General features: G+C 36.9%; 1 protein-coding gene and 1 non-coding gene across 2 annotated transcripts in view; one reads left to right on the top strand and one right to left on the bottom strand.

Annotated features, from left to right (window-relative positions):
* SPAG16 (sperm associated antigen 16) overlaps positions 1 to 27,655 on the bottom strand; it is an 815,445-nt gene that overhangs the window by 321,833 nt on the left and 465,957 nt on the right. The gene's annotated exons all lie outside the window — the stretch shown is intronic.
* On the top strand, positions 7,031 to 7,160 carry LOC114113422 (small nucleolar RNA SNORA11). Its single transcript, XR_003588457.1, has one exon. It is a non-coding gene; the product is annotated as a small nucleolar RNA SNORA11 (small nucleolar RNA).

Raw genomic sequence — 27,655 nt, 5'->3', positions numbered from 1 at the left:
TCCTCCAAAGCTCCAGATGTGTTTCTAATGAGCAGCCATATCTAAAAACAACTGGACTATATGATGACCTTGTACTTTTATATAGTTTAACTTTTTCTATTTCATATTAAATACCATATTTCATTTAGCTTGTTTTCCAATTTCTCCTTTTTTAGTAATGTTCTTTCTCAAGTCTACCAAGCATAATAGAAAAGCTTTTGTAAACATATATAGAGATATAAGCAATATGTATATTTTAGAAAACATGAATTTTTGCCTAGCTAAATATGACATTTTTATTCTACTTGTTTGACTTGGTATGAATAGAAAGCTATATTTCTAATTTATAATCACTTAAATTTTTTATATAGCTCCATGTATTTTGGCATCTACTATTAGTGCTAAAAGTCTAGAAAGTTTATTATCTTAGTGATTAAAAAAAAAATTGAACCTGAAACTTCCAATCCAATTCTGAGAATATAATGAAATATTATGCTGTTTAAAAAGACAGGAAATTAACAGGTGATACAGTGATATTAACTAAAGTACAGATTTTGTTCAAATCTCATAAAATTTTATGCTAGTGTCCATAATTTGTTTTTATACCTTATTCAAAACTCCACATTGTATTTAATTGCACTGAGCAGCTTCAGTTACATGCAACAAATTCTGATAAGTTCTCTTTTCATTTTTATTCTATTATAGATATTTTCTAATTTTCCTTGTTTTGGCTTTTATATATAGTGATTATTTAAAAGCGAAGATTTAACTTCCAAATACATGAGATATTTAAAAATATTTTTGATATTAATTTCTCATTTTGATATTAATTTCTTGTTTAAATGCTTTCTTCTCTGCAATCACCCTCTGTAATTTTTCAATCTTCTAACATTATTGAGGGTTTCAATGGCTAATTTTGCTAAGTCAAAGATCTCTCTTGGTAAATGTGACACTGCAGTTGAAGATACGAGGGTCATTTTCAAATATCTTTTGATATTGATCTCTAACATAATTCCACAGTAATAAGAGAACAGACTCTGAATGATTTCAATACCTTTAGACCATGAAATTTCTGCACCTGGTCTTTGTCTCTGGATATGTTCCAGTGTCTCCTAGTTTATAGCCTATGGAACTTGAATAGAATTTGTATCCTCCTGTTGTGTGAAAATCGCATAAATCTTAATTATGTCAAATTGGTTCATAATGCTTTTCAGGCCAACTATGTTCTTCTACTTCTCTGCACATTTATTCTATTAATTTCTGAGAGCTTGATATTGAAACTCCAACTAAAAATCTTAATTTACCTATTTAAACTGAACAATTTTAATACATAGTGAAACCACATCTAACTTTGTTTTGTATTTTCCAAATCTCCTATAAACGTATCATCATGTTTTCATAATTTAAAAAATAAAAATATAAGAAACTATTACTACTTTATCTTTTGATAAGGGTTTTTTCGGCTTTTTTTTTTTTCCCCTTTGGTGTTTTGTAATTTTTGAAGGCACATGCTATGCTATGCTATGCTATGCTATGCTATGCTATGCTATGCTATGCTATGCTAAGTCGCTTCAGTCGTGTCCGACTCTGTGCAACCCCAGGCACATAGGTTACTGCAAATAGAGCCTGACATAAACAGTGTTTACAAACAGAGATGAACGCAGTTCTTCAGTCAGGTCCTTAATGTCAGTCTAATGTGTAAGTTTTGTTGTTGCTGTAGTCAACCTTCACTTCCTCACAGAGATTTGAATTCCTCCAGTGGTGTACTGCTGCTTCCTGTATTGATTGTGAGGTCTGATATACCCAAGAGTGTTTCCCAGTATTTTTGCTTCACTGTGCCACACAGAGGGAGATTCTCTCCATGGTCTTGCTCCACCTTCGGCAGTAGACAGTTGTATGCTGCATGTTACTTGATCCAAAGCTCATAGCTTTCCCGGTCCAGCCTCAGTCTTAGGCAAGCCTATACATCTGTGCTTCAGGTTTTGGCTTTCTCAGAACTTCTGCCCTTCCACTTGATGGCAGCTAAATTACGTTCTGTATCTTTGAGGACTATCAGATAAGCAAGCTTCCTGCACATCTCCAGTGGCACAAACCTCTGCCTTTTATCAGCACAAGAATTGGGAAGTGAACTCATTTCTCATTCCTCTCTCAGGGTAAATAACTTACTTTGATCTGTCCCCCATTTACAGCCGACCTTCGCTTATGAAAGTATTCCCTAGTGGCTCAGATGGTAAAGAATCCCTGGGTCAGGAAGATCCCCTGGATAAGGAAATGGCTACTCATTCCAGTATTTTTGCCTGGAGAATTCCATGGACGGAGGAGCCTGGTGGGCTACAGTCTGTGGTCACCAAGAGTCAGACATGACTGAATGACTAACGCACTTTGAACTTAGTTTTGCCTATGAAAAGGGGACAGGTGGGTTGCCTACCATTCCTCCAGCAGCAGATGGCTTTTGCTGCAATGAGATTTAAGTGTGGAAAGTAGATGGAGATTTTTGTCTATGCACTGTTGAAGAGAGCTCTCTCAGATGTCCTGCCCAGCCCAAATCTTTCTGGTGAGCACAGGATGGAAATCTATGGAAAAGATTGGTTGCTTCCCCTTGGATGTGGGACTCCTAGGGATTGTAGTCTGCTGTACTGGCCGACATTTGACCTTTAAGAACTCATTGACGTTTTCGTCCCTTACTTCTTCCCTACTTGTGCAGTTTTCATATTTTTGTTCCTTGCTCTGCTAAAGGTGATATCATTTGTGTGCCTTGTCTCTCTTTGAAGGTTCTGTCACCTTTTGGAATTTAGTTCACCTGATTTCCTGTAACATTTGTTCTCTCATGAGCATACAAAATGCTATGCTTTTGTAGTTTATCTCACTTGTTCTTATCGTTAGTGATTTTGTCATGGGTTTTCTCTTTTTAAGGTAAAGCAGAACTTCTCAAAAAAATGTTTAAACCATGAAAGAGAGTCAATTTTATAACCTCTTACAGTTTTTAATTTTTTTTTGCTTATTGAATGAGAAACTGTAGATTGATAGTTCCCCAATCTTTTAAAATCCTATTTTCTTTTTATAAACATATACAACTCATAAACTTTTATATTATGTTATTTGAAATTTTTTAAATGTTAATAACATAAGAAACAGAGTGTCAAGACAAGGAGACAAAACAGGTTTGTTTTTTTAATACTCATCCCAGTTTCCTAAAGGTGAGATAGCTTTTCCCTTGTTACATGAATTAAAGGGCAAGATGATAATAACTGCTATATTAACAAATAGATTAATCAATCAAATGTTCTCTATTAGGTTAAGCAGCATTAAAATATTTGGATATCAAATATTACAGATGTTAGGAGAGATAAAACTTTTAGTATATTCTGAGGTAAAAAATGTGGTTCTTTTTTCCCCAGAACCAATTCTCTATACTCCTCTGCACCTTCTTTCCCAAAACAAGCACACTCCTGCTCCTAGGTAATTACTGTACAATAGCTGAAAGAATCACATTTCTCTCAAATTCAATTCTAATTACTTTTTAAAATATGTTCTGGTTGTAACAATGTACTAGGTTTCCTGTTCTTTGTCCATTACCCAGAGTTGAGTCTCTTAGCCCCCAGCTGCAGACTTGGTTCTGCTATCAGGTCAGAGACAAATATCTTTGTAGCCCAGCCCTGGCTTTACTTGCACAGGCAGATCAGCATACACGGCTCTTACAACGTCGCTCTGCTCCTAAGTCCCAGTTCTGCAGCTGCTGCTAAGTCACCTCAGTCGTGTCCAACTCTGTGCGACCCCATAGACGGCAGCCCACCAGGCTCCCCCATCCCTGGGATTCTTCGGGCAAGAACACTGGAGTGGGTTTCCATTTCCTTCTCCAATGCATGAAAGTGAAAAGTGAATGTGAAATCACTCAGTTGTGTCTGACCCTCAGCGACTCCATGGACTGCAGCCTTCCAGGCTGCTCTGTCCATGGGATTTTCCAGGTAAGAGTACTGGAGTTGGGGTGCCATTGCCTTCTCCAAAGTCCCAGATCTAGCAAATGGGTATTTCTCAAGTGACTGCACACTTGTTCCTGTCTCTTGGCCTCTCTCTTCGTGATTCACTTTAAGCAAGTAAAGGACCGCAGTTCTTCTCATTATGTGACTCTGAACCTCCCCTTTTTTGTCCCTATCTCAGCTTCGTGGTGCTGCTGATTCCTGCTATTATACCCACTCCTTAGCTTTTGTTGGATTGCCTCTAACCCTGAAATCATGATTATGTATTGTCTCTTTCTGTGTTCTTTCTACTTGCCTGAACTTCTTCAAGCAGCCTGCAGCAGTCAACCCATGCTATCCAGCCACCTCCATACAGTTTCCAGGATGGGCCCATCCCTACCCCCTAGGGAGGTCAAGTAGGGAGGCCATTGACTTTTTCCAGTGGCCTACCATGCTAAAGCCATTCATTAGCAATTTTACTGATAGTCACAGCTCATTTTATGTTAGGATTATAGGCATCATAACCTCAATGGACATGAGTTTGAGCAAACTCCAGGAGATAGTGAAGGACAGGAAAGTCTAGAGTGCTGCAATCCATGGGGTCACAAAGAGTCGGACACAACTCAGTGACTAAACAACAGAAACAAAAAATAAACATTTTATCTATCTATCTATCATCAGTATAAAATCATGTCAGGCCTCAATCACCTGCCTGACAAATGCCACAACTTGGTAGCCGGCATTTCCTTCTCAGACGTCAGGGGGCACATCTGCCTTTTGTTCCTTTTCTAGCTACACTTTTACACTTTTCATCCCATCTCTTTTCTTTGCAGGAGTGAAGTGTGCTGGGGTATAGAAGAAAAGATGGGAAGGAATGGAGACGAGAAACCAAAGAGGAAAACTCCCAGCTTGCCATCAAATGAGAGCACTGGTCCCCTGCTGCACTGAGAGCCTACCACTCTTGCACCGTCATGAACATATTACGTGCAGAAGCACACACGCATACACAGGCACAGGGTGTTTAAGAGGTTTATAAGGATGTAAACTGGAGGGCAAGGGAAAGGAAAGCAAACCTGCATCGTGCCCTGGTTTGTCTTCACAGCTAACAGTACCATATGTTTATTATGGAGCATAATTGCTGGCTTTTTAGAAAACATGTACCTTAATTATAGTCATTAGAAAATAAAAAAGATTTTGTATTCCCAAGAGGTATATTGAGTGACAAGCCCTAACATTTACACTATTAATCCAGGAAAGAAGTCTTTGCTTAAAAATAAGCAGAAAAGTGTAAAAATTAAATAATAATACATTTGAATTCTTCTTAAAAGTATATGCATTAACTATTGCTTATTTTTCATAGCTAATAAAAGTCAGTAAGAAAACAAGATTTCCAGAATGGCCTAAGTTTATCACTAATTTTCTCTTGTTCTCCACATTATACACAAGCCAGGACCAAAAGGAGGGCCAAACGCTACTCCACAATCCTCACATTTGTCCTTACTCATCACTGGGCTCAGTCACTAAGTCATGTTCAACTCCTTGAGACCCCACAGACTGTAGCCTAACAGGCTCCTCTGTCCATGAGATTTCCCAGCAAGAATCCTGGAGTGGGTTTCCACTTCCTCCTCCAAGGGATCCTCCTGACCTAGGATCAAACAGTCTCCTGCCTCTCCTGTGTTGGCCTGCGAATTGTTTACCACTGAGCCACCTGGGAAGCCTACAGGACCCTGCTCACTGTTCCAGAACAGAAATGTACTTCTGAACAATAAGTCACTGAGAGCAACTTTGAAGTATCAGCACCTTCACATTCCTACTAACAGTGGAACAGATATTATCTGTGACTCTCAACCAGTTACACAATCAAAATATCTGAAGCCGATATCCAAATACCTGAAGCTGAAACCAAGCATGACCCTGTGGGTCTCCTGGACACAACAGCCTTTCTGTATCTTCCATTTCTTTGATTACAGGAAATAGGCTTCTTTCAGCCTCCAAGATCTTCCTTGAGTACCAAGAAGCAGGTTCAAAAAGTTGCTAATTAGGGAAGAGAGAGGATGCTGAAAGACAATGGAGGAACAGTCAAAAGAAACAAAAATGCAGCCTTGGGGCAGGTTCTGGCTCCCCCTACATTCAGTTCAGCTCATTCGCTCAGTCGTGTCAGACTCTTTACCGCTCCATGGACGGCAGCACGCCAGGCTTCCCTGTCCATCACCAATTCCCAGAGCCTACACAAACTTATGTCCACAGAGTTTGTGATGCCATCCAACCATCTTATCCTCTGTCATCCTCTTCTCCTCCTGCCCTCAATCTTTCCCAGCATCTGGGTCTTTTCAAATGAGTCAGTTCTTCGCATCAGGTGGGCAAAGTATTGAAGTTTCAACAGCAGTCCTTCCAATGAATATTCAGGACTGATTTCCTTTAGGATTTCCTTAAGGATTGATGCAAGAGTCTTCTCCAGCACCATAGTTCAAAAGCACCAAATTTTCAGCACTCTGCTTTCTTTATGGTCCAACTCTCACATCCATACATGATACTGGAAAAACCATGGCTTTAACTAGACAGACCTTTGTTGGTAAAGTAATGTCTCTGCTTTTTAATATGCTGTCTAGGTTTGTCAGTATCTTTGAGCTGTTTTGCAGATAATGAAATCTCTACTAGGTGGGAGAAGTTGATAGGTATTTTGATATAAAAAACAACCAGTATAAACTGAGAATCCCTACTTTTAAAAATTTATGAATTAACACTTGTGTGAATTAACATGCACTGGGGTGACTGCAGTGATAAAGAACCCATCCACCTAATGCAGGAGAGTCAAGAGACAAAGGTTCAATCCCTGGGTTGGGAAGATCCCTGGGTAGGAAATGGCAACCTACTCCAGTGTTCTTGCCTGGAAAATCCCACAGAGGAGCCTGGTGGGCTACAGTCCATGGGGTCACAAAGAGTTAGACACTACAAGTGTGCATGCACTAGCTCAAGTTTACATTTAAGCCCTGAATTGTCTAATTGGTAAATTAAATCATACCTCAGTTGTATGGCTACTTCTGCTCTATACAGAAGTAAATTTTCAAAATCCTTTATTAATATCTTAGTTCTGTGGGGTGTGCTCACAGAACGAGGCCTGAAGAAATGGCTCATCTGCTTACAACACAGCTGACAGGAATCTGGGTTCATTGTGACAAGGGGCACAAAATGTATGACCTTCCTATGAATAACCATCCAACATGGTCCCCTTGTACCTCTACATGGCTGCTGGGCAGGACCAGTGGGACAGGACTCGATACTAGAAGAAAAGCTACAGTATTCAGTGGGGAAGCTTGCCACCTAGAGTCTGTTTGGTTTTGGTGGGCCATAAGTGGTCCTATAAGGGCTTTGAACCTCTCTTTTCAAGGAGAGAGAAAAAAATTAAAAATAGATTCCAACTATATGCCATTCTGGAAAAGGCAAAACTATGTAGACAGTAAAAAGATCAACAGTAGCCAGAGGTTCATGGGGAGAGGAATACAGAGTACAGAATTTTTTATGAGCAGTGAAAATATTTTAAATGATATTATAATGATGGATACATGTCATTATATCCATCTCGACACAAGGATTGAACCCAGGTCTCCTGCATTGCAGGCAGATTCTTTATCATCAGAGCCATCAGGGAAGGCTATATGTCATTATACTTCTGTCCAAATGCATGGAATGTACAACACTATTCACTTCATTAAAGTGGACCCTGCGATGAACTGGGCACCTTGGTGATTATAATGTGTTCATTTTTGTTTTCTTAAAAAAGGTACCACTCTGCTGATAATGGCTATATATGTAATGGGAGTGGGTACATGGGGGAATTTCTGTACTTTCCTATCAAATTTGTTGTATACCTAAGACTGCTTAAAAAAAAAGGTTCAAAAAACTTAACATTCAAGGTATGTTTTTGGTGAAACTTTTGTTTCATTTTTATATATGTTTCAGTTCAGTTAAGTTCAGTTCAGTTGTTCAGTCATCTCTGACCCTTTGTGACCCCATGAATTGCAGCACGCCAGGCCTCCCTGTCCATCATCAACTCCCGGAGCTCACTCAGACTCATGTCCATCGAGCCGGTGATGCCATCCAGCCATCTCATCCTCGGTCGTCCCCTTCTCCTCCTGCCCCCAATCCCTCCCAGCATCAAGGTCTTTTCCAATGAGTCAACTCTTCTTATGAGGTGGCCAAAGTATTGGAGTTTCAGCTTCAGCATCAGTCCTTCCAATGAACACCCAGGACTGATCTCCTTTAGAATGGTCCAGTTGGATCTCCTTGCTATCCAAGGGACTCTCAACAGTCTTCTCCAACACCACAGTTCAAAAAAAGCATCAATTCTTCAGCGCTCAGATTTCTTTATAGTCCAACTCTCACATCCATACATGACCACTGGAAAACCATAGCCTTGACTAGACGGACCTTTGTTGGCAAAGTAACATCTCTGCTTTTTAATATGCTGTCTGGGTTGGTCATAACTTTCCTTCCAAGGAGTAAGCGTCTTTTAATTTAATGGTTCAATCACCATCTGCAGTGACTTTGGAGCCCAATATGGCTTCCCTGGTGGCTCAGAGGGAAGGAATCTGCCTGCCAAGCAGGAGACACGGTTTCTATCCCTGGGTTGGGAAGATACCCAGGAGAAGGAAGCAGCAACTCACTATAGTATTCTTGCCTGGGAAATCTCATGGACAGAGGAGCCTGACAAGCTATATTCCTTGGGGTCGCAATAGAGTTAGACATGACTTATTGACTAAATGACAACAATGCATTATGTATGTGTGTCTGTTGAACTGTGATGGAAAATAAAGTTTTTAGATCAAAAAAGTTTACAGGTCACTGTAGTTAATTTATACTAGCTAATAAAATCACAAATTTATCTCATTAAAATATCCTACATCTGAAGGAGAGTTGTGATAATTCACAACTGTACACTCTAGTGTACAGTCATCTTTTGTTTTAACTTGTCATAAAAATGTAGTGGTTTTTATTGTAGCGTATTTTTTTACATTTTTACCACAAAGTAGAAGGCTATGCAGGAAAACTAATCTAGCCTCTACATAAAGTCAGTGACATCCAAAGAGGAAATGTATCAATACTAGAATAAGAGAGAGTCATTTCAAGGAGGAAATTGATATGAGCCTGGAGGTTAATGGAGATAAATGGGCTAGGTGTCTGGGAGACTTCACCACAGAGGTAACATTTGGAGGTGAAAGAATGAATGACACCATATAAGAAATGTTGTTGAGAGAGAAAACAAATTGTTCTATGTCTCTGACATCTGCAGGTAGTGTAAAGGATGAGAAGCCTGTCCCACCAAAGAGACTAAAATAAAAGGGAATGCAAAATGGGATATGGAGCAGTGTGGTATTATGCAAGGCAAGGAAACAACATGTTTTCAGAAGGAAAGCACAGTCAGCTTCGTCACTTACTACTGAGTTTAAAATCAAAACAAATCTGTTGGGTGGCAAAGAAACTGTCCTTATACATGACTCTAACTAGATAAACTTACAAGATATGAATATTTCCTTTATCATGGGTAGGATGATAAGTCAGATATGGAGGACTGAAGAGCTAATAGGACACAAGGAAGCAGAATTTTTCAGAAAATGTGAATGGATATGAAAAATGTAAATTGATATTGAAAACAAGTTGATGCCTCCTGATACTTAAAAACATCTCTTGATAAGCCACAGCATTTGCTATTTATCAAAGAAGTTATGTATCCTTTTGTAATAGGATCTAGATAAGTTAATTTTAATATCTTTTTAACTTATTAAGGTTTGTCAGGTAATTTTATATTAATATACATGTACTTATTTGAATCATATTTGCAACACTTCTAAATTTTCCTTTAAATCATCTATTAATGTCTTAATAACTATATTATACATTTCTTCCTTTACATGTGCATAATGCTTAAAAATTTACCCCTATTTATAAGTCCACTGGCTTTAAAATTTACCCTTATTTATAAGTCCACTGACTGCCTTTATATTAACACAGCAATTTATAAAGAAATAATTAAAATTTTACACAATGCATTAAAACATGTCCATGGAAATTCGTTGTGAAACTTTTTTTTTTTTTTTAATAAAGGTGGCTGCTATTCTAAGGGAATACTTAAAAAATTACAATGAATTTAATTCCGAAGTCTCACTTGGCTAATATTTTCCATCTTACCATTACCCAACTTGTCACAAGAGCTATTACAAACATTCAAATTGTCTGTTTTGATTTAATTCAATTACCTAAAAAATATGAAAGCACTTTAACTGTAAACACCTAGCTAATAATGCCTACTTCTGCCATCTGGTGGCAGAAGCAAAAGGTATATTCATTACTGGTAACAAGGCTGTAAAACAGGCCTCAGTGAACAATCACAAATTAACACCCCAGATTGCAGGTATCATTCTTCACTTGGAAAACTTCAATATTTATAGTGTTTTTTGTTTTTTAACAGGACAATGCTCTCTGTAGTTTTTTGAAACATTACTAGCTTCATGCTGAGCACGTTAGCAATGCCTTATTCTAACAAAGGAAGCATCAATTTTAAAGCAACGATCAAGTTAGACATAAAAACTGGATAATAAAACTCCATTTATTGTGCATAAACAGCAATTTCTAGCATGTCTAATTTTTTAAATTAATGATCAATGTTTTTCAAGAAAGCTTCTCAAGGAATTGATCCTGTTTGTACAACTTGGTATGTCTGATTTGCCACAGTACATAGAACTCAGCTTTTAAAAATCACTTTACATGAAGACATATTTTTAAAGAGTAATTTGAAATATGAGAAAATTTATTTGCCTTATAGACATTTTAGTATATTTTTATACTTTTTTATTTTAAACAATTTATTTTTTCATTTAAAAAATTAAATATTTTATATTTATTTTATATTCAAAATACTACATTTAATTATCCATATATCAGGAATCACAGAATTGAGTTGGGAGAACTACTAGGTGTCACAGGGTTCATTTATCTGCTCCAAGGATAATATTTCTGTAATGTAATTCACAAGTAGCAATCAAGCTCTGCTCATATATTCTACATAATAGAAAAATTCTACTACAGTCCTGGAGTTTGACAACACCCATCCCCAGAGAATTCTTCTAAGAACCTATAATGTACTTTCCTGTACATCAATCCCACTGGCCTTGGTTAGCTCTATGGAGCCCTGTAGAGTAAATTTGTATTCTTTAATATCTGAAGATTATTGGCATGATCCAACCACTCACCTTTTTCTTCTTTAGTAGAAGGTTACCTAGTTCCTTCAGCTACTCCTCATATGCCATAACATCAATTTCTCCACCAATCTGGTCTTTTTTATTCTAGTTGGAACATACAGAGCTCAAGACTGACCTCTCTTCTCCAGGGGTCATCAAACTGAACCAGCAGTGTTTACCTTTATGTCCTTTCCATGTGTGCTCTTATTTCACAGAAAGCAACTTGGGTTAAAAAGAGGATCACTAAGCCAAGAAACAGAGGTGTGAGTGGGCTATGATCATGAATATCTGATAATCTCTCTGAATTTTAGACTCTTCAACAGCAAAACTGATATTATAATACTTAATGAAATACAGGTCATTGTTTCCAATAAGAATTTCTCATTGTATTATCCCCTTGCTTGGAATCTTTCAAAGACCTCTCTTGCACTGAGGATGAAGAAGACAAAGCTTCCTAGCTTGGCTTAAAAGGCACTGCATGAACTGGCCTCCAGCATTATCTTACCTATCACACATTGAATTTCCCAAAGGTCTATCTCGTTTTAGGAACACAGGTCGCCTCTCCATCTCTTACTCTCTCCATGGGGCACACAGTTTTAGCACCTGTGCCCCCTCTTCCAGGAATGCTCTTCGCTCTCCTCCTCCCCTTACTCATTCTTAATTAAAGTGCCATCTCCTGACCTCTGTAGCAAAGTTAGTTTTACCTAATACATGGTTTTGCAGTACCTTGTAGTTCCTTTTACTTATCTCAATTTCAGTTCTGCTTGTATTTAAGCAGTTACTTGATTATGTCTGTCTTCTAGTAGATTTTAAATTGCATTAAGGCAAAGACCACATCTGTTTTTGTTTTCAATTCTTACCTAGCTTCTAGTCCAGTACTTGGTATGTAATAGATAATCAGTAAATATTTATAAATAATGAATTGCAGTTCATGGCTACCAAAGAAACCAAAAATTAAGCAGCAGGGATTCTGGAAAGAAGAAAGGCACAGGGATATAAGCCCAATATTTAGCAATGGTTTTCTCTTCAAGGACTTTTTTGATCCCAAGATGCAGAAAGTTGTAAATTAAGAAGGTAGGAAGAACCACTGAAAAAGAGACTAGAATTCTTATTAAAAAACTGCTGCGAGGAACACAGTGAGCACTTTAGGCGCTCAGTTTGGACCTCTGCAACTATTTAGGGTTTTTCTATCTCTTCAGGCTACACAGGTAGCCTCTTGGAAAAGACTGACACAGTGGGAGGTTTGACTTATAATTCAAAAGTAAAATCTTTCTCCTTCACTCTTACCTTTGCACCACCCTCCGCCCCTTAGCACATAAGACCATCAAATTCTTGTCGTAAGACATCTTGTATCACTTTTTATTTACTATGCTTCATTACCATCTCATTACATTTTAGTAGGATCATCTTAAATTACTGTCTTTCAGGAGAAGGCGGATCTACTCTGCCTAAGAACTGTAATTTGTATCCAATCTATCATCCTGCCTTATTCCAAGGGACCTTCTTTCCATATGGCTGTCACAGGTGATCATTAAAGGTGATCAGTCCATCTTCCAACTTGCAGGTAACCTACATTTGTTGGAATTATAAGGTTTCCTCAAATTTTCTATTATCCACTTGTTTCTACTTATAGAGATATATTAACTTTATAGCTATTAATAGATACATGTTTAAAACAGCAAACAAGAGTCCTAAGTATTAGTACTCTAGACTAAAATCTATTTGAAACAAAAGACAATCAATTAAAACACTTAAAATAGCTGCCCAGAACTCTCTAATCTTTCCTAGTAATTTTACTTCCTATATGCTAGTGTTTTTTTAAACTTTCTATTCTAAAAACAATTATTTTGAATAGTAAAGAGAAAACTGACATTGTTATGATTTGGGTGTTTTCTTCTGTTTCTGCATTTTTAATCTACTTTTTTTCTGGGAGGTATGAAAAATAGAGAAAAGTAGGCATTAAGATTAAAACAGAGAGAATAAAAGCATATGAATGATTCACCAAATGAAAAGCATAAAAATTAAACTCTGAACAATCACAGACAGTTTATATATGTTATTTCTCTTAACACTTTTACTTCTTTTGTAAAATGAGTATGCTTAATATTTTCTCAGGAAATCAGATGTTCATTTCTTTAGACTAATATTAAAAATATTCATTAATGTCTTTATTTCCAAAATCCAAGTGGGTGCTTTTCTCAAAAGAAAATGCTATTTTTTAAAACCATGTCTGGATAAAAAGGAATAGTTGCTTATTTCAGAAAATTAATAAGTTATACAGTCAGATCATGACAAGAAACTGAATTGCAAGCTGATATATGTTAGAAAATATAAATGATTTGGGGGTAGTTTTTAGAATTTTTGATTTCTCTGTAACTTGGATGAGAGTTAGTCACAAGCAAAATAGTTAAAAAGGTTTTGTGAGTGACGCTTACTCCTTGGAAGGAAAGTTATGACCAATCTAGATAGCATATTAAAAAGCAGAGACATTAGTTTGCCAACAAAGGTCCGTCTAGTCAAGGCTATGGTTTTTCCTGTGGTCATGTATGGATGTGAGAATTTTACTGTGAAGCTGAATGCCAAAGAATTGATGCTTTTGAGCTGTGGTGTTGGAGAAGACTCGAGAGTCCCTTGGACTGCAAGGAGATCCAACTGGTCCATTCTAAAGATCAGCCCTGGGTGTTCATTGGAAGGACTGATGCTAAAGCTGAAATTCCAATACTTTGGCCACCTCATGCGAAGAGTTGACTCATTGGAAAAAACCCAGATGCTGAGAGGGATTGAGGGCAGGCGGAGAAGAGGACAACAGAGGATGAGATGGCTGGATGGCATCACACGGACATGAGTTTGAGTGAACTGTGGGAGTTGGTGATGGACAGTGAGGCCAGGCGTGCTGTGATTCGTGGGGTTGCAGTCGACTGAGTGACTTAGCTGAACTGAACTGAACACTTTTGTACATCTTCTTTTGTCTGAATGACCTCCCCCTGTCCTGATGTCTGTCTAATACTCACTACTGAGGAGCCAGTCAGGATTTTGCCAAGATCGAAAACGTTCCTCCCCATCATCTCTCATCATGAAGACCAAGTCCTCAAAACCATCGCCTAAAAAGCGCTGGCTAAAAAGCTCCTGTATGAGATTAGTGGGAAAATACCTCAGTCTTTTCCTTATAGCATAAGCAAAATGCAAACCAAAATACGTGGGCTTTCCTCACATTCTTTTCAGTCATTTTTTTGTGTTTTGATGACATGAGAAAGTGGTAATTTCCCATAAATGACCTATGCTTAATTAAGCATAGCAGTCCCTCTTTTCCCCAGGTGACTGTCCTAGAACCCTCCCTGCCCATGGATACAAACTCCATGGATGTTCAACACCCTTATAGTAAATGATACTGTATATGTATACAATCTATGCACATCCCTTACTTATTACTGATGAACTTATTTACAAAATCAAAAACAGACTCGCAAACATTGAAAACAAACATGGTTATCAAAGGGGAAAGTGGAGGAGGGATAATTTAGGAGTTTGAAATTAACAAGCATATACTAGTATGCATAAAAAAAGATAAACAGCAAGAACCTATTTTATGGCACAGGGAAGTAAAATCAGTAACTTATAATGGAAAAGAATCTAAAAAATAATATATATGTGTACTCATATATAACTAAATCACTTTGCTCTACACCTGAAAGTAACACAAAGCTGTAAGTCAAATATACTTCAATAAAAAATAAATAAATAAAAACCTAGCACAATGGAAATGTTGGGTAAACAGCTGCTGGCATGTAAGGAAATTCAAGTTTTTATTTTTAAAACTTTCTAGAAGATTTTCCCCAAATATTTTCATTTCATGGTTGGTTGTATCCATGAATATCCCTGGATATGGGGGACCAAATGTAAATGCCTATGGTTTATATGGAATTTATAACAATGTGACTTGGCATTTATAAAATGTTTCACTCTGATTTTATACATGAATAGAGCAAACTCAAATCTTGTCAAATAAGCAAATTACTATTCACACTGAATATGTGGTCTCACAATCACTATTAGGAGCTCAATTATTTCCAAGCTTAGAATACTTTCATCTCCTTCTACATTTGCTCCTAAATTCAGGGACCATAAGTAGATGAGATTGAGAGCAGCAATTTGGTCATCTCAAGGTTCCATCTCAGACTCTCTGTTTCTGCCATCTTGCTCTTTCAACTTCCTTTTCTCCTACTGTCTCATACCTGGCCTCATTTTCTTTACCTTACAGTATTTGGAACTGACCTTTAGTTCTTTCATCTTCCTGGCTTGAAAGAAGGTTGTTTGGACAGTATGGAATGGTGTGTGACTTATTTTGTTGCCCTGAAAAACAATGTGTACCTTGCGTTGTGCAAAACACATTTGACTGTGGAACTAATGTGGCATATGCCTAGACAATCTGTCAATCTTCCAGAATACAGTTTTGTACTTTTAATCTTTTTTAGTGCACAATGAAAACAATGAGAATAAGTGACAGAATTAGTGATAGCTTTCAGATTTGTTTCGCCAAAGAATGCATAACCATCTCAAAGTCAGCTGATTCTTAGAATCATAAATTAGGAACTATAGAAATACTTTACTCCAAAAAAACAGGCACAGATTCTTCTTCACTCCTTTATTTCATAGTTTAATATTCTCTTATGATTGCTTTGAAAATAACTATTTTTTATATAACCAGATATGAAGACATATATAAATGATTATAAATGCCATCTATTTACTTATACCACTAGTTTTATTCATGTGAACAGGAATAAGCAAGTATGAGTTTGTATATAATTTATGATAAAAGGAATGTCTATTTTTAGAAGGTAGAGATTTCATCTTTTTAGATAAGGGATCTATTAATAACAACTAGGAAAATTTGAAAGTGTAAGAATATAAGGTTCTTTTCCAATGTATAAACATAAATCTGTAGAAATGACTAGTAGTATTAGTATCAATATTATGTATTGATTAATTATTATAGACTTTTATATACTATTATGTAAACAGCTTATGTTTAACATTAATCTGAGTCTAATCACCTGAAAATAATTTCCAAAATCTGCTAATATGAATCTTTAATTATTGCTAATCATTGGATCTCATTACCTGCAATATTTATAGGATCTGTCTCACAACTATCACATCGGACAGAACTTTTTAGACTTTTAGAATGAACTCTCAATTATCTCCAACAGTATACTTAAGGGGGGCTCACTATCATTTAAATGCACTGGATTTTATTCTTATAGGCTCTCATTATCCCACTAATCTTTCACCTTCAATTGCTGCACACTCAAACTACATATTAATTTTAATAGTGATCAAACAGAAAACATTCTAAAGCCAAATTTAAATGAATTTTGGATTATCTAAAGCTTTAGGTTCATGTCATTTATCCCTACAGAGAAATCAAAACATGAAATTTAAGACTGCATTAAGATAGAATTAGAAATCGTGTTTCAATGCAAGTCCCTTATTAACTATAATCTCATGTGTTATTTTGTTTACAAATCTAAATCTATTTCTTCCATTGTAAGATTCAGGGCATATAATATTATTGTTTGTTTTCAAGGAATGCTGTGAGAATTAAATGAGATAATGCTTTAAAAAGTATTAAATAAAATGTATCCATGTAACTTGTGAAACATTTAGTATATTCTGTAAAAAGTTACCCAGTCCAACAATTTTATCTCCCCCATCTCAACGACTGTCTTTGGAGGTAAGAATTTTGGAAACAGTTTAAATTAAAATAATATAATCATTTATTTATTTTTTTATTTTTTTACTGTTCAAAAACATTTTATTTATTACAAATATATATGCATATTTTAAAAATTTACTTTATATTTGAATATAATTGACTAACAGTGATGTTAGTTTCAGGTGTACAGCAAAGTGATTCCTTTATACATATATTTATTCTCTTTCAGATTATCTTTCCATTTAGGTTATTACAAAGTATTGAGTAGAGTTTCCTATGCTATAAGGTATGTTGATTATCTATTTTGTTTATTTTGATTGGTCAGTTTAGTTGCTAAGTTGTATCTGACTCTTGGGACCCCATGGACTGTAGCTTGGCAGGCTCTTCTGTCCGTAGGATTTCCCAGGGAATCTTCCTGACCTACGAATCAAAACAGGGTCTCCTGCATTGCAAGGGGTTGCCTATTTTACTACTATTTAATATATAATGGTGTTTATATGTTAAAATCCACCTCCAAATTTATTTCTCCCTCTACCTTTCCACTTTTGTAACCATAAGGTTCACTTCTAAGTCTGCGAGTCTGTTTCTGTTTTATATATAAGCTCATTTGTATAATTTTTTGGATTCTCCATATAAATGATATCATATGGTAATTGTCTTCCTCTGTCTGACTTACTTCACTTAGTATGATAACTGCTAGGCCCATCAGTGTATATGTACACAGTTGCTCAGTTGTATCTGACTCTTTGTGACCCCATGGACTGCAGCCTGGTTCCTCTGTCCATGGGATTATCCAGTCAAGAATATTGGAGTAGATTGCCATTTCCTACTCCAGGAGATCTTCTTGACCCAGGGATCATACCCACTTCTTTGGCATCTTCTGATCTGGCAGGTGGATTTTCTTTATTGCTTTGAAAATTTATGACAGAGTTTTAAAATCATTGTCTGCTATCCTAACATTTGAGTTATTATGGTGCCAGTTTCTACTGACCAATCCTTTTTTTTCTTTTTTTTTTTTCAGGATTGATTTCCTTTATTTTTTTTTTTTTAATTTTAAAATCTTTAATTCTTACATGCGTTCCCAAACCTGACCCCCCCTCCCACCTCCCTCCCCACAACATCTCTCTGGGTCATCTGTAATGAAGTGGATGAAACTGGAGTCTTTTATACAGAGTGAGGCAAGTCAGAAAGAAAAACACCAATACAGTATATTAAGGCATATATATGGAATTTAGAAAAATGGTAATGACGACCCTATATGCAAGACAGCAAAAGAGACACAGATATAAAGAACAGACTTTTGGACTCTGTGGGAGAAGATGAGAGTGGGATGATTTGAGAGAATAGCACTGAAACATATATATTATCATATGTGAAATAGATCACCAGTCCAAGTTCAATGCATGAAACAGGGCACTCAAGGCCGGTGCACTGGGACAACCCAGTGGGATGGGATGGGGGCAGAGGCTCGGGATGGGGAACACATGTACACCCGTGACTGATTCATGTCAATATATGGCAAAAACCACCACAATATTGTAAAGTAATCAGCCACCAATTAAAATAAATTAATTTAAAAAATAAAATAATCAACAAAAGATAATGGAAAAGACAAGGCATAAGAACAAAGACTAGGAAAGAGAACAGGTAGAAAACTAAGAATCTATTTTTAGTACCCTTTTCTCTTTGCAGAGAGACTAGATACTTTGTTTTAAAATAAAGCTTATAAAATAGAGCTACGAAAAAAAAAATAGAGCTACGATTATGACTTGAGCTACCACTTACATGCTAAAACTGTATAATGTGCATATGTTATATCTGATATAATTTCACTTCTTAAATGAACTCATATGAAACAAACTACCGGAAAGAAATAATATATTGATTTTTCTGTCATGGTAATTAAAATAATTTTCATTTCAAATTCAGCGAGTTTTTAAGAATACAATAGGAAAATTATCCAAGTAATTCCCTTATATTAAGAGTATTCTGAATAGGAATAAAATGAATACTTAAGGACAAAGTTTGAACTTTAATTCAAAACTCCCTGGTCCTTTAAACATACCTCTCTGATGTAATGAGAAGTCTTTATTATACTTTACAAAAAGTTGAAGGGTTTCTTAAATCTAGATTTGATGTAACTGAAAGTTGTGCAGTTGTGTCCAACTCTTTGCAACCCCATGGACTATATATACAGTCCATGGAATTCTCCAGGCCAGAATACTGGGGTAGATAGCCTCTCCCTTCTCCAGGAAATCCTCCTAACCCAGGAATTGAACCCAGGTCTCCCACATTGCAGTCAGATTTTTTGCCAGCTGACCACAAGGGAAGCCCAAGAATATTGGAGTGGATAGCCTATCCCTTCTCCAGTGGGTCTTCCTGAACCAGGAATTGAACAAGGGTCTCCTGCATTGCAGGTGGATTCTTTACCAACTGAGCTAGTTAAGAATTTAATGGATGATGTTTGTGAACAGAAGACCTAGTTATATTTAAAGGTATTAGCTATTTAAAAAAAAGAAACCAACCTAAGACATTTGAGAAGCAATGCATATTCAAATCCACTCAGTTCAGTTCAGTCACTCAGTCGTGTCTGACTCTTTGCGACCCCATGAATCACAGCACACCAGGCCACACTGTCCATGACTAACTCCCAGAGTTCACCCAAATACATGTGCATCGAGTTGGTCATGCCATCCAGCCATCTCATTCTCTGTTGTCCCCTTCTCCTGCCCTCAATCCCTCCCAGCATCAGGGTCTTTTCCAATGAGACAACTCTTCGCATGAGGTGGCCAAAGTATTGGAGTTTAAGCCCCAGCATTAGTCCTTTCAATGAACACCCAGGACTGGTCTCCTTTAGGATGGACTGGTTGGATCTCCTTGCAGTCTAAGGGACGCTCAAGAGTCTTCTCCAACACCACAGTTCAAAAGCATCAATTCTTCGGCACTCAGCTTTCTTCACAGTCCAACTCTCACATCCATTAATCCACTGAGAAGTATTTAATTTATTCATGGCCCATCAATAAATTATGGAGATATACAGGAGATACACATAGATGCTAAGATACCATACTTTATGACTTTGGAGATATTCAGATGGAACCATAGGGGAAAGAACCTATCATTTTAGAAAGGTAACATGATTATCATCTTGTGTTGACCAAGAGCTGACATTGGCTCAGATCATGAACTCCTTATTGCCAAATTCAGACTTAATTGAAGAAAGTAGGGAAAACCATTAGATCATTCAGGTATGACCAAAATCAAATCACTTATGATTATACAGTGGAAGTGAGAAATAGATTTAAGGGACTAGATCTCATAGACAGAGTGCCTGATGAACTATGTACAGAGGTTCGTGATATTGTACAGGAGACAGGGATCAAGGCCATCCCCAAGAAAAAAAAAAAAGAAAACAAAATAGCTGTCTGAGGAGACCTTACGAATAGCGATGAAAAGAAGAGAAGCAAAGGATAAAAGGAAAGATATACCCATTTGCATGCAGAGTTCCAAAGAATAGCAAGGAGAGATAAGAAAGCCTTCCTCAAATAGAGGAAAACAATGAAATAAGAAAGACTAGAGATCTCTTCAAGAAAATTAGAGATACCAAGGGAACATTTCATGCAAAGATGGGCTCGATAAAGGACAGAAATTGTTTGGACCTACAAGAAGCAGAAGATATTAAGAAGAGGTGGCAAGAATACACAGAACTGTACAAAAAAAGATCTTACGACCCAGTTAATCATGATGGTGTGCTCACTCACCTAGAGCCAGACATGTGAAGTCAAGTGGGCCTTAGAAAGCATCACTATGAAAAAAGCTAGTGGAGGTGATGGAATTCCAGTCGAGCTATTTCAAATCCTGAAAGATGATGTTGTGAAAGTGCCGCACTCAATATGTCAGCTAACTTGGAAACTCAGTAATGGCCACAGGACAGAAAAGGTCAGTTTTCATTCCAATCCTAAAGAAAGGCAATGCCAAAGAATGCTCAAACTACTGCACAATTGCACGTTAGTAAAGTAATGCTCAAAATTCTCCAAGACAGGCTTCAGCAATATCTGAACCGTGAACTTCCAGACATTCAAGCTGGTTTTAGAAAAGGCAGAGGAACCAGAGATCAAATTGCCCACATCCGCTGGATTATTGAAAAAGCAAGACAGTTTCAGGAAAAAAAAAAAAATCTATTCCTGCTTTATTGACTGTGTCAAAGGTTTTGAGTGTGTGGATCACAATAAATTGTGGAAAATTCTTCAAGAGATAGGAATACCAGACTACCTGATCTGCCTCTTGAGAAACCTCTTTGCAGGTCAGGAGGCAACTGTCAGAACTGGACATGGAACAACCGACTGGTTCCAAATAAGAAAAGGAGTACGTCAAGGCTGTATATTGTCACTCTGCTTATTTAACTTATATGCAGAGTACATCATGAGAAATGCTGGGCTGGAAGAACCACAAGCTGGAATCAGGATTGCTGGGAGAAATATCAATACCCTCAGATATGCAGATGACACCACCCTTATGGCAGAAAGTGAAGAGGAACTAAAAGCCTCTTGATGAAAGTGAAAGAGGCGAGTGAAAAAGTTGGCTTAAAGCTCAACATTCAGAAAATGAAGATCATGGCATCTGGTCCCATCAGTTCACGGGAAAGAGATGGGGAAACAGTGGAAACAGTGTCAGACTTTATTTTGGGGGGCTCCAACATCACTGCAGATGGTGATTGCAGCCATGAAATTAAAAGTCACTTACTCCTTGGAAGGAAAGTTATGACCAACCTAGACAGCATATTGAAAAGCAGAGACTTTACTTTGTCAACAGAGGTCTAGTCAAGGCTATGGTTTGTCTAGTAGTCATGTAAGGATGTGAGAGTTGGACTGTGAAAAAAGCTGAGGGCAGAAGAATGATGCTTTTGAACTGTGGTGTTGGAGAAGACTGTTGAGAGTCCCCTGGAATGCAAGGAGATCCAACCAGTCCATCCTAAAGGAGATCAGGCCTGAGTGTTCATTGGAAGGACTGATGTTGAAGCTGGAGCTCCAATAATTTGGCCACCTGATGCAAAGAGCTGACTCACTGGAAAAGACCATGATGCTGGGAAAGATTGAGGGCGGGAAGAGAAGGGGATGACAGAGGATGAGATGGCTGGATGGCATCACCAACTCAATGGACATGAGTTTGGGTGAGCTCCAGGGAGTTGGTGATGGACAGGAAGGCATGGCGTGCTGTGGTTTATTGGGTCACAAAGAGTTGGACACAACTATGTGACTTACTAAACTGAACTGGAAATAAAATCTCCCTTTATTTAATGCTTTTAGAGATTTCTTCTTTGAATAGTTCTCAGTGCTTACAGCCATCACTTGTGTATGTAAACTATAAGTTATTTAAACCACAGAAATGAAGAAATTTGAAATCAATTTTCAAAGTATTTTGCAAAGGAGTTTAAAGTTGTCACATACAAACAACAAGTAGAGGCTATTTAGAAGTAAATTTGAGAGTAAATTATGTGGGCAAGAGCTGAGGTGATGATCTATTTATTCAGAGTGAGTAGATACTGAGGAGAGGTGGCAAGTGAGAACTGACAACACAAAAATTTGACTTTTAATGGGAGGAAAGAGAAATGATGGTAGCTGAAGGATATATGCAGAATAAAGGTTAGCATGTTTTGTTGTTCTTGTCTTGCATGTTTTTGGTGCTATCTCATTGGATAGGAAGAACCACTTGTTTTTAAACATCAACTGGAAGAATCAAAAGGAGACAATCTCATAGAAAATATAAGACTGGGACAAAAAAATTTGCTTAGAGCTCTGAGAATGTTGAAGAGGGTGGAATACAGCCCTCCTGTGACTGCCTAGGGAAGCCCCTGAAGGAAGATACTACCATTTTATAGGAAAGGAAGCAGTGGCAAGTTGTGAGTGAGTTTTAGAGACACAGTAGCAGGACATTGAGGACTTCCTTTAAGATTTATTTTTTCAGTAAGAAGTAGGAAGATTGCTGGAAGCAAGGAACATTATTGGAAGAGCAACACAGCTAGAGGTGTGTCCTCAGAGATGAGAGAGGCGTAGAACATGTGCAAACCATCGTTTGAGACTGGAGAAACCAAACTGATTTGAAGACTTCAGGTTGCTGGAGAGTGTGAGCAAACTGAAGCTGGAAAGCATAGCAGCAATTTTTGTACCACTTTAGGTACAAAAAAATTCTACATTTTAGGTACAAAAAAAATTCTATATACAGTCCTCACAAGCACACATTGAGGGAGGCACCACCATTGCTTCTTCATAGAAGAGAAAACAAAAGAGTTCAGTGGGGTCAAATGGAATGTACCATCGTCAGTGCAACAAATGTTACACGGACAGAAAATGTACTTCCTCCTGACAGCAGCCAAGGATTTCTCTCTGATTTCATTCTGTGTGCCAAAGACTGTAGGCCACTGCAGAGAACCCATTTCAATTCTGTTCTCTACCTAGGCAGATTTTGTCTTTTCAATTGATGACATTTTAAAACATTATTTTTGAGCATCTGTCTTAATGACTACTTATTTGGGACTTCGAACGGAATAATATTTTTGGCTTGGAAAGGTTATCTTGTATTGAAATAACTTTGAGGAAGGTTGGCTTCCACTGTGTCACAAAATTCTCAGCCTTTAATATGCTAATGAGTGAATTGACTTCAAAGTAGAATGGCATAACACACTCAATATTTTAAAAAACATTTATTCATAAGCCCTTTTTTTTCATTAAACATCTTGTAGGACTTATTTTCCACAAGAAAAAAAAAAAAACGGGAAATGTGACAAAATATTTTTACACTCACACCTAATCCATTCCATTATATGATAAGGACTTGTCTTTCCATGCTAGACTTATATTTTTAAAACAACTTAGAAAATCCATGTGGCTATTATAAGAACATGTTTGTTATTTATAATATTGAATGTATATCTAAAAAGGAACATGATTTTCATTTTTGAGATTAGGATGCATGCACTTCTTCTCTCAGTCAAGTTCCAGATTTATGCAATTCACCCCATTCCTAGAGAATACTAGTTTAATCCCTTTACATGGTTTAGTGCTCTTATATTTTGTATCCTTTAAACTGCTGTCAAATAGTTTTCCCTAAAAATTATGATTATCTACTCAGTAGCTGAACCCAATGTACCATTTTGTTCCTCAAACCTGCTCTCCTTGTATAAACAAGCATGAGACCTATTAAGGATTGGTGGTAGTATTTGCTTGCAACTTTTACTGAACATGTCTCATAATTCAAAAATGAAGTGTATATAGACAGGATTAGGGCATTTTAAAACTTTAGTTTTCTCCAGAGAGGCTTTCATTTTTCTATAATAAGCTTAAAAATGAACAAACACTCAAAAAAGGTTTGGATTTGCTAAGAATCCTTGACTACAGGACTGCTGTATTAGTTTTGCTCTAAAAGAAATCTGGCAATTAAAACAACCCTAAACCCATGAAGGCTTGTTTAATATTTTAACACTTACGGCCATGTCCACACCACAGAAAATGTATTGCTAAATTAACCACAACTGGAAACTATTTCAAATTGCTTCTAAAAAAATCAGTGATAATTAAACCACCAGGGATTTCTCAGTGGATACTTATGTGCTATTTTCATCTAAAACAGTATTTGTAATTTAGCTGAGTACAGAATAGTTTAAAGTAAGATAGGCAAGGAGCTGCTGGATGATGAATTAATGTGAGACAACAAAGGTCAGAACAGGCAGAAGAAAGTTATTTCAGACATCTTGGTGTGCAACTTCAACTGATGTGGAGTAGTCAGACTTGGACAGTGACAATACTGTGAAATGGGCAAAGGTTACCTCCTTCAACTTAAGCTTTTGTTACCTCTGTGTACACAAATACACACACATAAATACTTATTCATGTGTGAGCACATACATACACACTCACAGATAATGTATACATTGCATACAGTCAGGTGTTTTTTCATCCATAATATAAAACAGAATTATAAAAATGTGATATACAATAATAGCTCACATTAATATTTAGAATAAGTTAATAAAAATGCAAATACAGAAGTGGTAGAAATTTTAAAAAAGCTTCAGAAATAACCTACAAAATCTTCATGGAGAAGATAGTATTAAAGCTAAATCATATTACAGATATGTACATTTTTTGACTATAATGATCTGGGTTGTGGAGAATATTTAAGCTGATGAGAACAGTACTTTAGGAAGAAAATGCTCAGAGAATGGTAAGTGATCCACTGGGATTGAACTCAAGATAAAAATGTTGAAAGCTGAGAGGTGGGGGATGGGGAGTTGAAAAATATAGTGAATTATAGAACTCAAAAGATAGTTCGTGAAATTGCTGTCAAATATCTTTCAGGCCATAGAAAAATATGCATCTTGTTTTATAAACTATGATGAATCATCAATGGTATTTAATAATTAATGAAATCCATGACTGGTAAAAATCATTTTGGTTATAAGAGCAAATACAGACAATTATCAACTTACATTGGCACAACTTAACGATTTTCTGACTTTAGGATGATATTAAAGCAATACTCATTCAGTAGGAACTATACATCTAATTTTGAATTTTAATCTCTTCCTGGGATAACAATGTACAGTAGGATATTCTCTTTATGTTCTGGGCAGTGGCAGCAAGCCATGGCTCCCAGTAAGTCTATGATCAAAAGGATAAACAACCAGTATACTTCCAACCATTCTGTACCCAGATAATCATTCCATTTGTCATTTCCTGTGCAACTTTCAATACATTACAGGAGATATTCAATACTTTATTACATTATAATAGTCTGTGTGTTAGATGATTTTGCCCAACCATAAGCTTACCTAAGTTTTCTGAGCATGTGTAAGGTAGGCTAGGCTAAATTATAATGTTCTGCAAATTAGGACTATTGAATGTACTTTTGACTTACAATATTTTCCTTTTTAATACAAATTTATTTATTTTAATTTACAATGGGTTTAAGGGGATGGGGCTTCCTCAGTGGCTCAGTGGTACATAATCCACCTGCAACACCAGAGACACAGGATCCCTGGGTAGGGAAGATCCCCTGGAAGAGGAAATAACAACCTACTCCAGTTTTCTTGCCTGAAAAATCCCATGGACAGAGGAGCCTGGCAAGCTACAGTTCATAGAGTCGCAAAGAGTTGGGCAGACACAACTGAATGACTGAGCACACACACACACAGCCCCTGTCTTAAGTCAGGAAGATCTGCACAATACTGCAGACGGACAAGGGAACAGGTGATGCCATGGGATTAAAAGGTAACTGCAATAGCAAGTGGGTGGAAAGGACAGAACAGATGAGAGGCAAGACATAGGTCATTTGTGAAGGGTATATGTCAATATAAATGGCAAGAATAATCTAGAAAAGAGACTAAGAATAATATCAAGGTTATTCAAAGTGGACTGGATGATTAAAATGTTATAAAAAACTGGGCACATAAAGGACTTGTATTATTTTCAACATTGAGGCAAATGAATGTGAAAGTCACTCAGTTGTGTCTGACTCTTTGCAACCCCATGGACTATACTGTCCATAGAATTCTCCAGGCCAGAATACTGGAGTGGGTAGCCTTTCATTCTCCAGGGGATCTTCCCAACCCAGGGATCAAACCCAGGTCTCCCACTTTGCAGACTGATTCTTTAGCAGCTGAGCCACAAGGGAAGCAAATAGACAATTATATCTAGAGGTTAATAATGGAAAGATATAATAGGTTCAATTTTAGTTGAAAAATGAATTTCAAACATCATAGATCCTATGCGGAAAGTACTTTGGGAACACAAGAAGATCAGAGAAAGTCCTTACAAACAAGAGAAATCATTATAATATGTGAATGAATAAGGCTATCACTGAGCATGAATAAGGATATCACTGAGCATATCTGTCAAATGCTGAATGTAATTTACTGAAACAGTGTGCCTTTTCTGCGCTGCAAGTGAAACAAAAGATAGAACGATAAACAAATTTAAGTTCTGCAAATCATGTCTCCAACCAAATATCAACCAATACTCCCTTGTGTGCATTTATTAGGAGAGATGTTAGACATTGTCCCAGACACTTTAATACAGGTGCAATGAAAATTTTCAATACTTATCAAACAAACACAGGGAAGGACAGGGAAGCCTGGAGTGCTGCAGTTCATGGGGTCGCAAAGAGCTGGACATGACTGAATGACTGAACAAGAACACAATGTGAAATTATGTGTTATCACATTTTGATACTATATTTACTACTTTCCCACTGACCATAGAAAAAAGGGCATATGATTTACATGGCTGTTCAAAACCTATAGTCTTCCTATTTCCAAGATTACTCAGCATGAATACCATATTACAGCTTTATCTCATTCATTTCCTCACACCCTCAACTCAGAGTCTAATGGAAATACAGTGAAGTGATCTAGCATGAGGTGAAAATTCAGTAAATACTAGTTCTTGATTGCTTTATTTATTTTTATTTCATATTCTCAAGAGCATAATGGAAGCATCAATATCATTGCCACTCATCATCATCATCATTTTTTTTCATCCTGGAAAGAGTACAGAGTCTTCTAATATACATATTCCTAACTTTCTAACATATCTAGCAGTACTCAACTTGCCTATAACAAACATCACACTATAATATTGGTTATTTAACTTTCTTTAGACCTTTCACTCAATAAAGATAGTAATCAATTTTGCTTGTAAATAATCTTCATCTGTTTCCATATCAATTTATATGGTCTTAGCCCTTTCTACAATGACACCCCACTCCAGTACTCT

The sequence above is a fragment of the Ovis aries genome, chromosome 2 (genome assembly GCF_016772045.2).
Source record: "Ovis aries strain OAR_USU_Benz2616 breed Rambouillet chromosome 2, ARS-UI_Ramb_v3.0, whole genome shotgun sequence".
NCBI lineage: Eukaryota > Metazoa > Chordata > Mammalia > Artiodactyla > Bovidae > Ovis > Ovis aries.
Note: the sequence above shows the minus strand (reverse complement) of the source record. Positions and strands in the feature narration are given on the sequence as shown.